Consider the following 13850-nt stretch of genomic DNA (forward strand, 5'->3'; position numbering starts at 1 on the left):
CTTGAATTCAGTGAGAATCCCCGCTAGCTATGTGTTGTAGGGCATATGACACACAGTTGAGCAATTCTAATTTCATCCAGTACAGACCACTAATGAAATTGCTAGTGTGCATGTGCACCACAGTACGATCGCTGATAACACGAATGATAGCTCTGGTTAAGGCTACACAAGCATTCCTGCTGTAGTCTCTTGTTTTCACTCACTGATTGCTTTTTGAAACTTTCATCTTTTACGCTACAATTGTACAGACCTGGTCCCTGCCTGAAAGTTAAAAAAATACCCCAATAGAGCAAAACCACTACAGTTCAACTACAAAGAGTTCGGGAGGAAAAACCAACTTCTTTCAACTTTTATTTGTATTATTTTTTTAAAAAATCAGGCTAGTGCCAGAAATAGCTGGTGCTAGAAAGTTTTATATTCAGCATAGCTATAGTCCTTAGTGAAAAGGACCTTCTGGTGTTCCCATGAAAAGTGGTTTTTATTTGATGGAATCTGATGGATTTCAGTGTAATTGGTGCTATTTTAAAGTACCTACTTACAGGGTCTTATGGGACCCAAAAGCCAGGAAAACCTTTTAATATCAAATCAGATTCAAGATGAGAAAGTGGTGTGTGCTGTAGCCATACACTTTTCATCAATGTGAGGCTCCCACTGGTTGTTGAAAGCTTTATATGTATTGATCCTGTTCTCAGTTTAAAAGACTCTCCATGCCCACAAAGTTGCCTTGCCCCTACATCTCGTGAGGCCCCAGCTCCAGCCAGTAAGAAATATCGACAACTTCTAAGCAACACACAAGGGAAGGGGGGGGGAGAAAATGCCATTCCTGCATTCCCATGTAGGTCACAGCTGAGGTAGGTAGCCCTGCTTCCAAGCTATACTGGTGAAGGGTCATAATAGACATGAAGTGCCTTCTCCAGACACACATCTTCTAAGGTTCAAAGGAGCAGGGCTCCCTTCTGTGCGCCTTGTAAGAGGTATTGAAGGGTATGCTGTTTTCCCTATCTTTTTTTTTTAAATAGAAAAAGATCTGATAGAGAAGCCTCTGCATAGTGCAGAAAAATATGCACCATGCTTAGCAAGACAAACAAAGCTACATGCCTATGCTGCAAAGATTGTGTTTCAGTTCCTTCCATATCAAGAAGTTACAAGGACAGCGGTTTCCGACAACTAACCCAACAAACTCAGCTTGCCACCAGAGACTCAGGTTGGGTTCTTTATTGCTCACACATCACTAAACATAAGAGTACAGTAGGCTGAATTATGTCATAAGTGACAGCTGTGTAGCTCCAGGAGCTTCAATGTGTTTTGCACAAGTGTAATTGATCAGAACTTAGTAAACAGGTCTGTTGCTGTAGCAAGTGGTCAACTGTGTGGGCTCTGCAGAAGCAAGTTATCTTTTGTCACTAAAATAAGCAGATGTGTCTCAGAACAGGCACAAAGAGTAGATCTATTTGGTAAAAAGATGCAATTTTCAGAGTACAACCACACCACAAACTATCATAAAAAGAGATGGCTGAAAATTGCTCATTTTTCATGGAAAATATTGAAAAATGTTGGTATTAAGAGATTTTGTTTTCTCAACAACCCCCCCCCCCAAAAATTAAAATTCCAAAAGCAGATTTTTTGTGTGTTCAGAATCTGGAGGGGAAAAAAGTTTTTTTAACCCTGCCTGTCTCTCTTGTCTTTGTTAGCAATCTTTTCCAGTGGCAAAATGGAAGGGAAGGAAGAGGGGAGAGGACACCTAAAAATTTTTTGTTTTCAGTTTTTCATTGGAAAAAAAATTTAAGAAATGAAAAGTGGTTTTAAAATTTTTCAGCGGGGGGGGGGAGGCCTTCCCCCCCCCAATCTAAAAATGTTGAATGGAAAATGTTGACCAGCTTTAGTCATAATACATATGTGTAAGTGAATAAAGTTTTCAGGATGTATCTAAGGTTGAAAGAAATACTATATTGTATTTTAGAAACAGGGTCTGATCACACAACTGACTTTTGAATTCATAGAATATCAGGGTTGGAAGGGACCTCAGGAGGTCATCTAGTCCAACCCCCTGCTCAAAGCAGGACCAATCCCCAATTAAATCATCCCAGCCAGAGCTTTGTCAAGCCTGACCTTAAAAACTTCTAAGGAAGGAGATTCTACCACCTCCCTAGGTAACACATTCCAGTGTTTCACCACCCTCCTACTGAAAAAGTTTTTCCTAATATCCAACCTAAACCTCCCCCACTGCAACTTGAGACCATTACTCCTTGTCCTGTCCTCTTCTACCACTGAGAATAGTCTAGAACCATCCTCTTTGGAACCACCTCTCAGGTAGTTGAAAGCAGCTGTCAAATCCCCCCTCATTCTTCTCTTCTGCAGACTAAACAATCCCAGTTCCCTCAGCCTCTCCTCATAAGTCATGTGTTCCAGACCCCTAATCATTTTTGTTGCCCTTTGCTGGACCCTCTCCAATTTCTCCACATCCTTCTTGTAGTGTGGGGCCCAAAACCGGACACAGTACTCCAGATGAGGCCTCACCAGTGTCGAATAGAGGAGAACGATCACGTCCCTCGATCTGCTGGCTATGCCCCTACTTATACATCCCAAAATGCCACTGGCCTTCTTGGCAACAAGGGCACACTGTTGACTCATATCCAGCTTATCGTCCACTGTCACCCCTAAGTCCTTTTCCGCAGAACTGCTGCCTAGCCATTCGGTCCCTACTCTGTAGCGGTGCATTGGATTCTTCCATCCTAAGTGCAGAACCCTGCACTTATCCTTGTAATGCAGAATTCTTAATGCAATATTAATATTGCACAGTTAACATTCATTAGTTATTGTACTTTAGTTTTATTATGAAGTTTAATACCATAACAATTACATGATTTGTCATGATGTCTAGTAAAGCCATAAATGTAGTAAATAACTATGTAAATAACTGGAGCAGGTATTAAAAATTACTACAAATTGCTTCTGGACCCACTTGGATCCTTTTGGACCTTGTGACATGGCATTTGCGATGTGACGGAGAGACTGCCGAGACTCATCAAGCCCTCGGATCACTACCCCTTCCTGCTTCTCCACGTGGGCACCAATGATACTGCCAAGAATGACCTTGAGCGGATCACTGCGGACTACGTGGCTCTGGGAAGAAGGATAAAGGAGTTTGAGGCGCAAGTGGTGTTCTCATCCATCCTCCCCATGGAAGGAAAAGGCCTGGGTAGGGACCGTCGAATCGTGGAAGTCAATGAATGGCTACGCAGGTGACGTCGGAGAGAAGGCTTTGGATTCCTTGACCATGGGATGGTGTTCCATGAAGGAGGAGTGCTGGGCAGAGACGGGCTCCATCTTACGAAGAGAGGGAAGAGCATCTTTGCCAGCAGGCTGGCTAACCTAGTGAGGAGGGCTTTAAACTAGGTTCACCGGGGGAAAGAGACCAAAGCCTTGAGGTAAGTGGGAAAGCGGGATACCGGGAGGAAGCACAGGCAGGAACGTCTGTAAGGGGAGGGCTCCTGCCTCATACTGAGAATGAGGGGCGATCAGCAGGTTATCTCAAGTGCTTATATACGAATGCACAAAGCCTTGGAAACAAGCAGGGAGAACTGGAGGTCCTGGTGATGTCAAGGAATTATGACGTGATTGGAATAACAGAGACTTGGTGGGATAACTCACATGACTGGAGTACTGTCATGGATGGATATAAGCTGTTCAGGAAGGACAGGCAGGGCAGAAAAGGTGGGGGAGTAGCACTGTATGTAAGGGAGCAGTATGACTGCTCAGAGCTCCGGTACGAAACTGCAGAAAACCTGAGTGGCTGGGATGATTTAATTGGGGATTGGTCCTGCTTTGAGCAGGGGGTTGGACTAGATGACCTTCTGAGGTCCCTTCCACCCTGATATTCTATGATTCTATGATTTGTTGCATGATAAAAGGAAATCTAGAAAACATTTTAATTAAGTGGTCATTTTGTAGCACCCATTCACCTTGGAAAAGTGTCCATCATTTTGAAGACCAAGTCTAAATGAAGTGACTTCCTCTGTGAAATTATAACTCAGGCTCAGAGAGCAGAAATCATTTGTGCGGTTTGGACTGATGGATATGTGCATGATGATGTGCCACTGAAAATAAGTTTGTCCTGACTTGTGCCCCTCTGGTTAAACCTCCTTTTAACAGAACCATTTACTGCCTTTCAGACAATCAGACATTCCATATGCTAAGAAGAGAAGGGAGATGCATTTCAGAGATCACTTCGACTACTTTGCCTTAGAGGGCTGACATCAACATACATTGAAGAGTACAACAGCACACTGGCTTATACATGACATTTCATATTAGAGTTTATTATGACTGTCTCTAGTTCAAGGGATACCACTTATTTATCCTCAACTTTCAGCTTCAGGGTTTGATGCGAAAGGAAGCAATTCCTCTATTAAAAAATATAGGGGACCATCAGCCAGTGGCCCTGCCATAAATAAATCCCTTTATAGCTGAGTATTTTATACACCATTAGAAACACAATGGAAGGGAATGAAACAAGCACACTACATGGCATCACACCAGAAATACAGTCCCATAAAGACTGAGGCTTCGAGGGTGTGTGTGTGTGTGTGCACACGTTCTGATAATTTTCAAATTATTCATGCATGCTCCATCTGAGATTGTGGTCCAAGCACTGTATTTCATTTTGAAAATGTATGTAGACTTGCTTGGTTCAACAGGAAGTTTCCAAGAAAATTAAATGTCAGAGCAGCTTGGCTTATTGGTTTTATTCAATATGAATTCACTTTTTATGCAACTTTGAATAATAATAGCCCTCTGTGTCAACATGATGAATTAGCTACAGTCACTTGGGAGGGGGGAAGGAAGAACGGGAAAAAGGAGAGACGGGGGGCATTGCCGGTATTAACCCAGCACTGATAGCTCTGCAGACAGATTTAGCTCTAAATGACAGGTCTGATAGCTTTAGGGTGGATTTAGCACACTGATCATTGTGTGTCTTATTTTCTCCCCTTTGCTTTATTCAGTTAGTAAGGTTGCTATTGGCTAAAGGGCTCCTTTTCCTCTCTTCTTTACGCTGAAGCACTAATATATGAAAAACGGCAGGTAAGCCAGAATGAAATCCATGTAAAAGGAAACAGGAACTTTCAAACAGCAGCATTTGGAAACATGCCATGCTGACAAGTAGGATTATGTTCAGGCATACCGTTGATTTAAATGAGTTAGCGAGAGCCCTCATTAATTGGGCTAGATCCTGTTCTTCTCAGGCAAAACTCACTGACTTCAATGGGAGTTTTGCTTTAATAAGGACTGCAAGCTTTGGCTCCACTGTATTTTTAAAGTAGAATAATCGGAGACCAAGTATTTTAAGAAGGCAATTTCTTTCCCCTAACAGAGGTGACTATGAAGAGCCAGATTCTGATCACAGTTACATTAGTGCAAATTTGGTCAATCGAGTTACTAGAGATTTTTGCTGGCATGTCTGAGATGAGATGGCAGCCCTTCCTATCACGTTTCCAACATATCTAGTCTGTTGTACAACAGACCATAAGAGCAATAGTCCAGACAGAAAAGAATAAATATGCAACCACAAGGATCCTTTATGAGGAAATTAGGTCAATAAACAGCTACTTGGATGATTTACCTAACCTAAAATGTAATGACTGCAGTTTCATGTGTCAGATTTTTTTTCTACCTTGTCATTAAGATGGGCCAAATTGTGCTCTCAATTACATTAGTGTCAAGCCAGAGGAACTCCATCTAAACAAAATCAGTGAGGAGCTATTGAAGAAAGATGAGGGAATGCAAGAGTGAACACATCAAGGAGGATGAAGGATAATATTGTGGTTAATTTATCTGGCTACCACAGATTTCTGATGAGGCCTCAGGCAGCTTGGGGAGGGATTTAAAAAGGCACAAATGGATGTTAGGCTCCCACCTTCCATTTGTGGCTTTAAAAATGACCCCTTTAACCTCTCTGTGCCTCAGTCTTCTCTTCAGTAAAATGGAGATTTTCTCCCCCCCACCCAATCAATCCCTTATCTTGTTTGTAGACTGTAAACTCCTGGGGGCAGCATTTTATTTTACTAGATATATGTACAGTCTGTTGCACAAAGGGTCTCATCTTAGGTGAGGTTCTCTAGGCCAGGGGTGGGCAAACTTTTTGGGCCGAGGGCCACATCTAGGTGGGGAAATTGTATGTAGGGCTGGGGCAGGGGGTTGGGGTGCGGGAGGGAGTGGGCTGTGCAGGAACAGGCTCAGGGCAAGGGATTGGGACAGAGGAGGGGCACGGAGTGCAGAAGAAGGCTCAGGGAAGGGGTGCAGGAGGGGTGTGGACTGCGGAAGGGAGCTCAGGGAAGGGGATTGGGATGCAGGGTGCAGCAGGGGCTCAGGGCAGGGGGTTGGGGTGCACAGGGGTGCGAGGTGCAGACAGGGAAGTTAGGGCAGGGAATTGGGGGGCACAGTGCTGGAGGGGTTCAGGCTCTGACCCGGCGCCACTTACCTAAAGTGGCTCCGGGGTGGCAACGGCGCACACCAGGGCCAGGGCAGGCTCCCTACCTGCCTGCCCTGGCCCCACGCCGCACCAGGAAGCGGCCAGAACCACATCCCTATGCAGCCCTTGGTGGAGTGGGGGGCACAGGGCTCTGCATACTGCCCTTGTCATGCCTCCAGGTACCTCCCGCAAAGCTCCCACTGGCCACGGTTCCCTGTTCCCGGACAATGGGAGCTGCAGGGGGTGGTGCCTGGAGGCAAGGGCAATGCACAGGGCCGCAGGGACCTGGTGCTGGCCACTTCCAAGAGCAGCTCGGGGCCTGTAGCACCACGGGGGGCAATCCCGTGGGCCAGATCCCTGCCTCTTCTGCTATAGAAATTGCAAGATGCGTAGTGGATGAGGCAAGGGATTAGAAGAAGAGAAAGGAGGATCTCATGATTAAGACAAATGAATCTAGTTCTCCAGAGCAGCATTCTATCCCTACCTCAGAGTTCCTATGTGATTGTTTTAAAATGACTTGCCTAACTTTTCACAGGTGGTCACTAATTGTGTGCTCTCATCTTGATGCACAACTTGAGAAGCCTGGGGCCTGATTTGCAGAGGCTCTCAGCACTCACAGCTGCAAATCAAGTCACCAAGACCGGAGTTCTAAACTAGAGCGGAGAGAGTTTCTTTTGGCAAATAGTTTATTTGCTAAAACCCACATTTTTGGTCAAATGAAATATCGAAAGGGTCAAATTTGGGGATTAGTTTCAGCTAAATAATAAAAAACAAACCCCTAAACTAAAGGTTGACATTTTCAAACCAAAAATGTTTTGGCTTTTCATTTTGAAATACCATTTCATTTAGAAATTTAGCTGGATTTGTTACAAAAGGTTAAAAATGGATTAAGAAACACTGTGAAGGGGAACACACCCCCGATACTGCCTAGGGGACAGACAGGGTTGAGACAGCTTGACTTCTTCCCTGGCATTTCCCTTTATTACTAATACTCTGCTTTGCAGTGGTTTCTCTTTTCAGTGGACTCAGCCCTCTGGCCAATATATTTTCAATCCCTCTGCTCCCCTTTTGGGGTATATACAAAAAGGTTCCAGTAACAGGGAAGTCTTCAGGATTAAGCAAGGGATTCAGAGCTGCCTCTGAGTAAGGGTCTCTTGTATCTTCCCTCAACTGGGTTCACTGCTGAGGGATACATTCCTATAGTCGCCCCTCTTTAGGGGTTGGTACAAGAGCTTGGGCCCACTTCCCCCACTGAGCTCCAGCGCCCTGTGCAGCTGCCCCCCTGGATCACTTCCTACCAATCCCCTCCCTTCCTACAGGATAAAGTAAGGCACTAAAGACAAAGTCTCTGACCTTCAAATAATCACAGGCCCCTTCTTTGTAGGCTTGGTCAAGCCACTCTCCCCAGGCAGCTGGCACTCCTGCAACACTCCTCACCAGGAGCTGACGGCATGGATTCACTGCCTGCCTGCCTGCAACTGAGCTACTCTGCCCGCCCTTTAAGCTCCTGTTCCTGCCTTGCAGGCTGTGCAGGTGCAGTGGGGCCACCCGGGCTCACAGCAGCTTCTTAACCCCTTCCTCTCCAGGGTGGGATTTCTATACTGCAGCAGAATATCTGACTAGATGCACCAATGGATTTACCAGTTGTGCCCACGATCACAGATTCAAGGGTTGTATTCATTATCACAAAGCCCATGTTCCTGTGTGTAAGACGTTCTTTTCTCCAAGCTCCGACTTTAGAAAGGTGTTCAGTGATAAGCTGCTTGAACTTGAATGTTACCATGTTAGATAAAGCTTAGTTTCTGGCATTCCCACTGGTATGCGACATGTGCTGGAACTTAAGAAAACCCATGTGATTACTATTGTAAACACCCAAAAATGTAACAAAATGAAAAATTGGAAAAAATCATTTTGGATTGAATGAAATATTTTGTTTGCCCCAAAATGATTTTTTTTTGTTTTGTTTTGGTGAAAAACACCAAAACATTTCAGTTTCAGTTCAATCCCAAAGGGATTTTTTTTTGTTTTGACCACTGAACCAAAAAAACAGCTGCTCACTCAGCTCTCGTCTGAACAAACAAAATGCAATAGATTACCAAGTTCTATGAAGAATCAAGCTACAGGAATCTCAAACTGGGCATCCAAAATTAATTTACACTTTTAACACGAATGTTTCTGTGCCCCACTTTCCCATCTGTCAAATGGGATTAATAGTATTGCACCTTACTACAGGCACATTGTAAAGATAAATCTATTAATGTTTGCGAAGCACTCAGATGCTGCAGTGATGAGTGCCAAAGTAAAGCCCATAAGGAAAGTAATCATTCTATATTCAAAGCGGAGTTTAATGTGCAGTAAGTAAGCCATGGAGTATGGAGGACACACACTGAGCAATGAGATGAAAATGAGGCATTGAATAACTTCTCATTCACTGAACACTGTCCATCCTGTGCACTGAAGTCCATCCTAACCATTAAGAGCTTTAGCTTGCAACCCTAATGTTCTTGTAACATGGGCTTTTTGTGTGAAATTATGTAGGCTTTTAAAAACAAACAAACTGGAAAGAACAGAAATTCCATGGTGTGGAACCATACTGACTTCCACATGATTCATCGGTGGGGTTAGAACCTTTAGATCCACAACACAGACCTCAGCCACTTGAATTAACATTGTAACTGAGAGCAACAGTAGGCTGTCAGCCACTAGAGGGGGATGAGACAAACATTTTGCCAGTGGGTTTCACAACTATTTGCCAATAGCAGAGGACTACTGAGGCCCAGGAATCCTGGGTTCTATTTCAGGAGCCAAGGGGAATGTATGTTAACAGTTACAGACCCTTCTCCTGGCTGCCCCCACCCCCAAGTCTGTCCTTGGCCCCTTCAGCCTCTCCTTGTGAAAGTCTCCGCCTACCCCCCCATCTCTGTCCTAGTCCCAACGTTCTCCCTGCAACCTAGCCCTCCTCATCGCCTCCTCACAGTCTTTTCTCCTCTGTCCCCTTCATCTCCTCGTTTAAGTCCCAGTCATCCCTCAACTCCTTAGGGTGACCAGATGTCCTGATTTTATAGGGACAGTCCCGATTTTGGGGTCTTTTTCTTACATAGGCTCCTATTACCCCCACACTCCCTGTCCCAATTTTTCACATTTGCTGTCTGGTCACCCTACAACTCCTAGTCCCACTCTACACCCCCCAAGTCTCCATATCCCAGTCTTAATATCCCCGCACCTCAGCTCCATGTTCCAGCCCAGTCCTCCCCATCTGACCCCACATCCTTGTCTCCCTGGTTTCTTATCTTAAGCCCTACCCCCAAGATCTTTGTCCCAGTTTCCACCCTTCTCCACCCACTTGTCCCAGACTCTATCCTCACCAACTCCAAAGGTCAGGCTCCTTATTCCAGTCAAGTGGCTTCCTCCACTTCCTTGCTGTCTGGGTGCCTGCAGGAGAACACTGATTGCTCAGCCCTACATCCCTGAGTGGGAGCATGCTCAATACAGACAAAAGCTTAGGAGAATTTAGCTGTGAAACTCTAACAAGCCTCTAGTGATTATGTGTGAATTGAGATTTTTCAGGGGCTCATAACGTGCCCAGACTTGTGCAGATTTTCACCAGGATGGCAAAAGGCACATCCCAGATACCAAGGCGAACCCCCTCCCCCCAACACATTTCATTTCTCTGCTCCACAGCATGGAGGTGCTAGGGTTTATTAATAAAATGGTTTAAGAATTTATTAAAATGGCCTAAACAGTGCATTTTCCCTTAATCTCATTCTCAGAAATGGCTGAACCATTTTTGCTGATATCCTGCCCCGTTCTTACCAAAATCATCCTGATACATACACTCAGCATGGAAAATTTCAACCCAAACATTTAAATTTGGCAATGTTATAAGCAATTAAAAACAGCATCTTATATGGCAAAATGTCATGCAATCTTAACTGTAGGGGGTGCTACCAAATTTTTTGGCTGTGCAGTAGTACAATTATTAAGCCTCTGATTCAGCAAAGCACTTAAGCATGCTTCACTTTTGTACGTGAGCAGTCCCTTTGAGTTCAGTCAATCCAGTATTTTGCTGGGTTGAAGCCTAATACCAGAACATGACTTGTTCATCACATTTTGCCTTGCAGTTATGCATGCAAAACTCCATATCTGATCTGTGCAGGATCAAGCCCAATGTGTGTGTATTGACTTATGACTTACAAGAGTTACCTCTGCAAAAGTCCTTAGTCTATATACTGTACATACAGAGAAACATGACTGCATGTAAAATAGCAAATCTTTAACTGTAAGAATATTTAAAGAAATGAACTAAAATATACTTTTGCAACAAATGCATTAATTGTACACAAACTGCATTAAGCTTTTTATTAGCATGTAATTGTGGGGAAAATATTAATATGGTATTCTAAATAAATGATTGGTTAGAAGAATTAAAACTGAAACCTGCGTAATCGTGGTTTTCACATTAAGATGGTATTGTGACAATGAATGTATATAATGAACTAAGAAAAATAGAAATGTTAGTGTCTGAGCCTTTCCTTGTTTCTAGTACATCTGCATAGGACTCCGGCTATTGTTATTCAACTAGCTAATCACCATCTTTTGTTCAATGTGACTGTGATTTTAGTCATCCAGGCTAATCTGCAAAGCCATCTGTTATTTGATTTATAATTGCCTATTTCAAGTCCCAAAGCCCTGCTATGCATCTCAGGGAAAGGAGAAGTAGATGCATCTGTTCCCACCAGGTAGAGCAACAACTGGGTACATTTTAAAGAAAAGTATATTTGACACACTTTCACTGTAGCACTGTTCTTTCACTGGAATGTTAAAGTGAATATGTAATGGTGTCAACCAAAAGCAATCCTAGTGAATGTGAGTGTGTGTCTGTGTGGGGAGAGGGACTGACTCCATTTACAATAATCACTTGGGTTTTCTTAAGCTCAGCACATGTTGCATAGCAGTGGGAATGCCAGGGACTAAGCTTCACACCATGTGGTAACATACAAGTTCAAAGTAGCTTTCCAGGATCTCATCCACTGATAAGCCGGGAGCTGTCTGGTTTCATGATGGGGATATTAAAAGGCTGTTTTAGGGCTGCTACCCAGGGTGCTACCCCAGCGGGTGCGCGAGATGATCCCAGGGGGTGCGCGGCAGCAGGAGCGCTGCCGGATGGCACTCCACCTTTTTTTTTCTTTGGCAGCAGCTCTGCACGTCCATGGCTGGTGTTCCCCTCTGGCAGCACGCCTGTGGCAGGTCTTCCGGCCTTCTTCCATCGGTGGCGCATCTGAGGTAGGTCTTCCGGTCTTCACCCTGGGGGTGCGCGAGCCAAAAAGTTTGAAGACCACTACTCTAGTGGAGTGTGTGTGAACTCCTAGTGGAGGAGGGTGGTTGTTCTGCTGGTAACACAAATGGATACAGCCCGAGATCCATTTAGATAGTCTCTTTTTAGAGATGGTCTGACCCTTTGATTGTTCTGTTATGGAGAGAAAGAGAGGAGATGATTTTCTAAATGTTTTTGTTCTTTCTAGGTAAAAGGCGATTTCTCTGCAGATGTCCAACATGTGAAGAGAAGCCTCCCTGTTGTCGGCATGTGGTTTCGGGAAAAACACAGGTAAGTTTATTGGTTGATTTAGATGAAAGGGCGAGGCTACCTTGTGTATGAATTTGGGGTATGGCCGTAGGATCACTTTGTCTTTACAGAATGTGGTATAGGATGGGTGTGCCATTAAGGCACCTAGCTCTCCTACCCTTCTCGCTTATGTGATGGCGATGAGGAAGGCCACTTTCATTGATAAATATAGCAATGAACAAAGTTGCTAAGGATTCAAATGGTTTCCCCATGAGGCTATGGAGGATGACGTTAAGATCCCACATGGGTGTAGGGTCCATTTGTGTTGGGTAGATATTCATCATGTCTTTTAGAAAACGCTTAGTGGTTGGATGAGCAGCGATAGTGGCTCCATCCATGTTATCATAGAACAAGGTGATTGCAACGAGGTGTACTCTGATGGAGCTGTTGGACAGCCCTGATTTTTTAAGACCCAGTATATATTCGAGGACCCCGGGCTGTGGGGCCGACTGTGGAGAAATATGGTTAGCCTCGCACCAGCTGAGAAATCATGTCCACTTCTGTGTATATGTTTTCCATGTGCTTAGTTCACAGCTGTTCAAGAGTATGGCTTCAACTTCGTCGGAATAGTCTTTGTCAATACCTGTCAGCCATGGAGAAGCCGGGCCTTGAGATGGAGAAGAGCCAGGTTGGGCTGATTGATGCGTCTTGAGTCCTGTGTCAGGACGTGAGGTATTAAAGGGAGGGTTCGAGGGGTTTCAGTGCCATCTGTCTTAGGAATGGGACCCATGTTTGTCTGGGCCATGTAGGGGCAATGAGAATGACCCTGGACTCGTCTTGCCTGATCTTGTGTATAACCCAACTCAGAAGTGGAATTGAGGGGAATGCATATATTAGCAGGGCCTCCCCTTTCATGAGGCGGGCGCCACCCAGAGCATGGCGTCCCAGCCCTCAGGAGCAGTATTGAGGACACTTTGCGTTGTGAGCTGTGGCAAATAGGTCTAGATTGGGGAACCCTCAAAAGTTGAAGATGGTGGTGACAGTTGCATAGTCCATCTTCCACTCGTGGGTTTGAGAGAAGTTTCTGCTCAGTTGGTCTGCCACGGTGTTCTGGTGTCCCGGCAGGTAGGATGCCAAGATGTCTACATTGTTGGAGCTATACCAATTCCAGAGGTGTATTGCTCCATGCACAGAGGGTATGATCGGGCTCTCCATTGGTGGTGTATGTAGAACGTGCATGCTGTGTTGTATGTAAGGACTTTGATAGTAATGTTGTGGATTAGAGGAAGGAAATGCTCGCATGCGTTTCTGACTGCTCTTAGTTCTGGTATGTTTATATGCAAGTTGGCTTCTGCTGCTGGCCAATGACCTTGGATCGTGTTGTTGCCCAGGTGAGCTCCCCATCCCATGAGGGAGGCCTCTGTGGTGATTGTTATTGCAGGAGCTTTCTGTTGGAATGGGACACCTGAGCAGATGTCTTGTGGGTGTGTCCACCACTCGAGGGAATCCTTTATCTTGCAGGGCATGGTGAGACGCCTGTTGAGGGACTGCTTGTGTGGTATATAGCAAGTGTAAAACCAGGCTTGTAGGCATCTCATATGTAGTCTGGCATATTTGACGTCAAAAGTCGTAGCAGCCATGTGCCCCAAAATTTGTAGGCACATCCTGGAGGACATTTGTGGGCTGAGCATGACCATAGCAATCAGAGTGGTTAAGCTGAGGAAGCGTTGTTGTGGTAACCTCGCTGTTGCTGTAAGGCAGTCAAGATAGGCCCCTATAAATTCCAATTGTTGGACAGGGACAAAGTGGACTTCTGAA

At 44.8% G+C, this 13850-nt stretch overlaps 1 protein-coding gene across 8 annotated transcripts in view; it reads right to left on the minus strand.

Annotated features, from left to right (window-relative positions):
• TMEM108 (transmembrane protein 108) overlaps positions 1-13850 on the minus strand; it is a 384089-nt gene that overhangs the window by 134124 nt on the left and 236115 nt on the right. The window contains exon 1 of one of the 8 annotated variants that reach the window (XM_084619369.1): positions 7823-7880. The exons of the other annotated variants lie outside the window; for them this stretch is intronic. The gene's annotated coding sequence lies outside the window, so the exon portion shown is untranslated. Of the gene's footprint in view, positions 1-7822; positions 7881-13850 lie in introns of those variants that run through there. 8 annotated transcript variants of the gene reach the window in all.

This window comes from Lepidochelys olivacea, assembly GCF_965140295.1.
Source record: "Lepidochelys olivacea isolate rLepOli2 genome assembly, chromosome: 2".
Taxonomy (NCBI): Eukaryota; Metazoa; Chordata; order Testudines; family Cheloniidae; genus Lepidochelys; species Lepidochelys olivacea.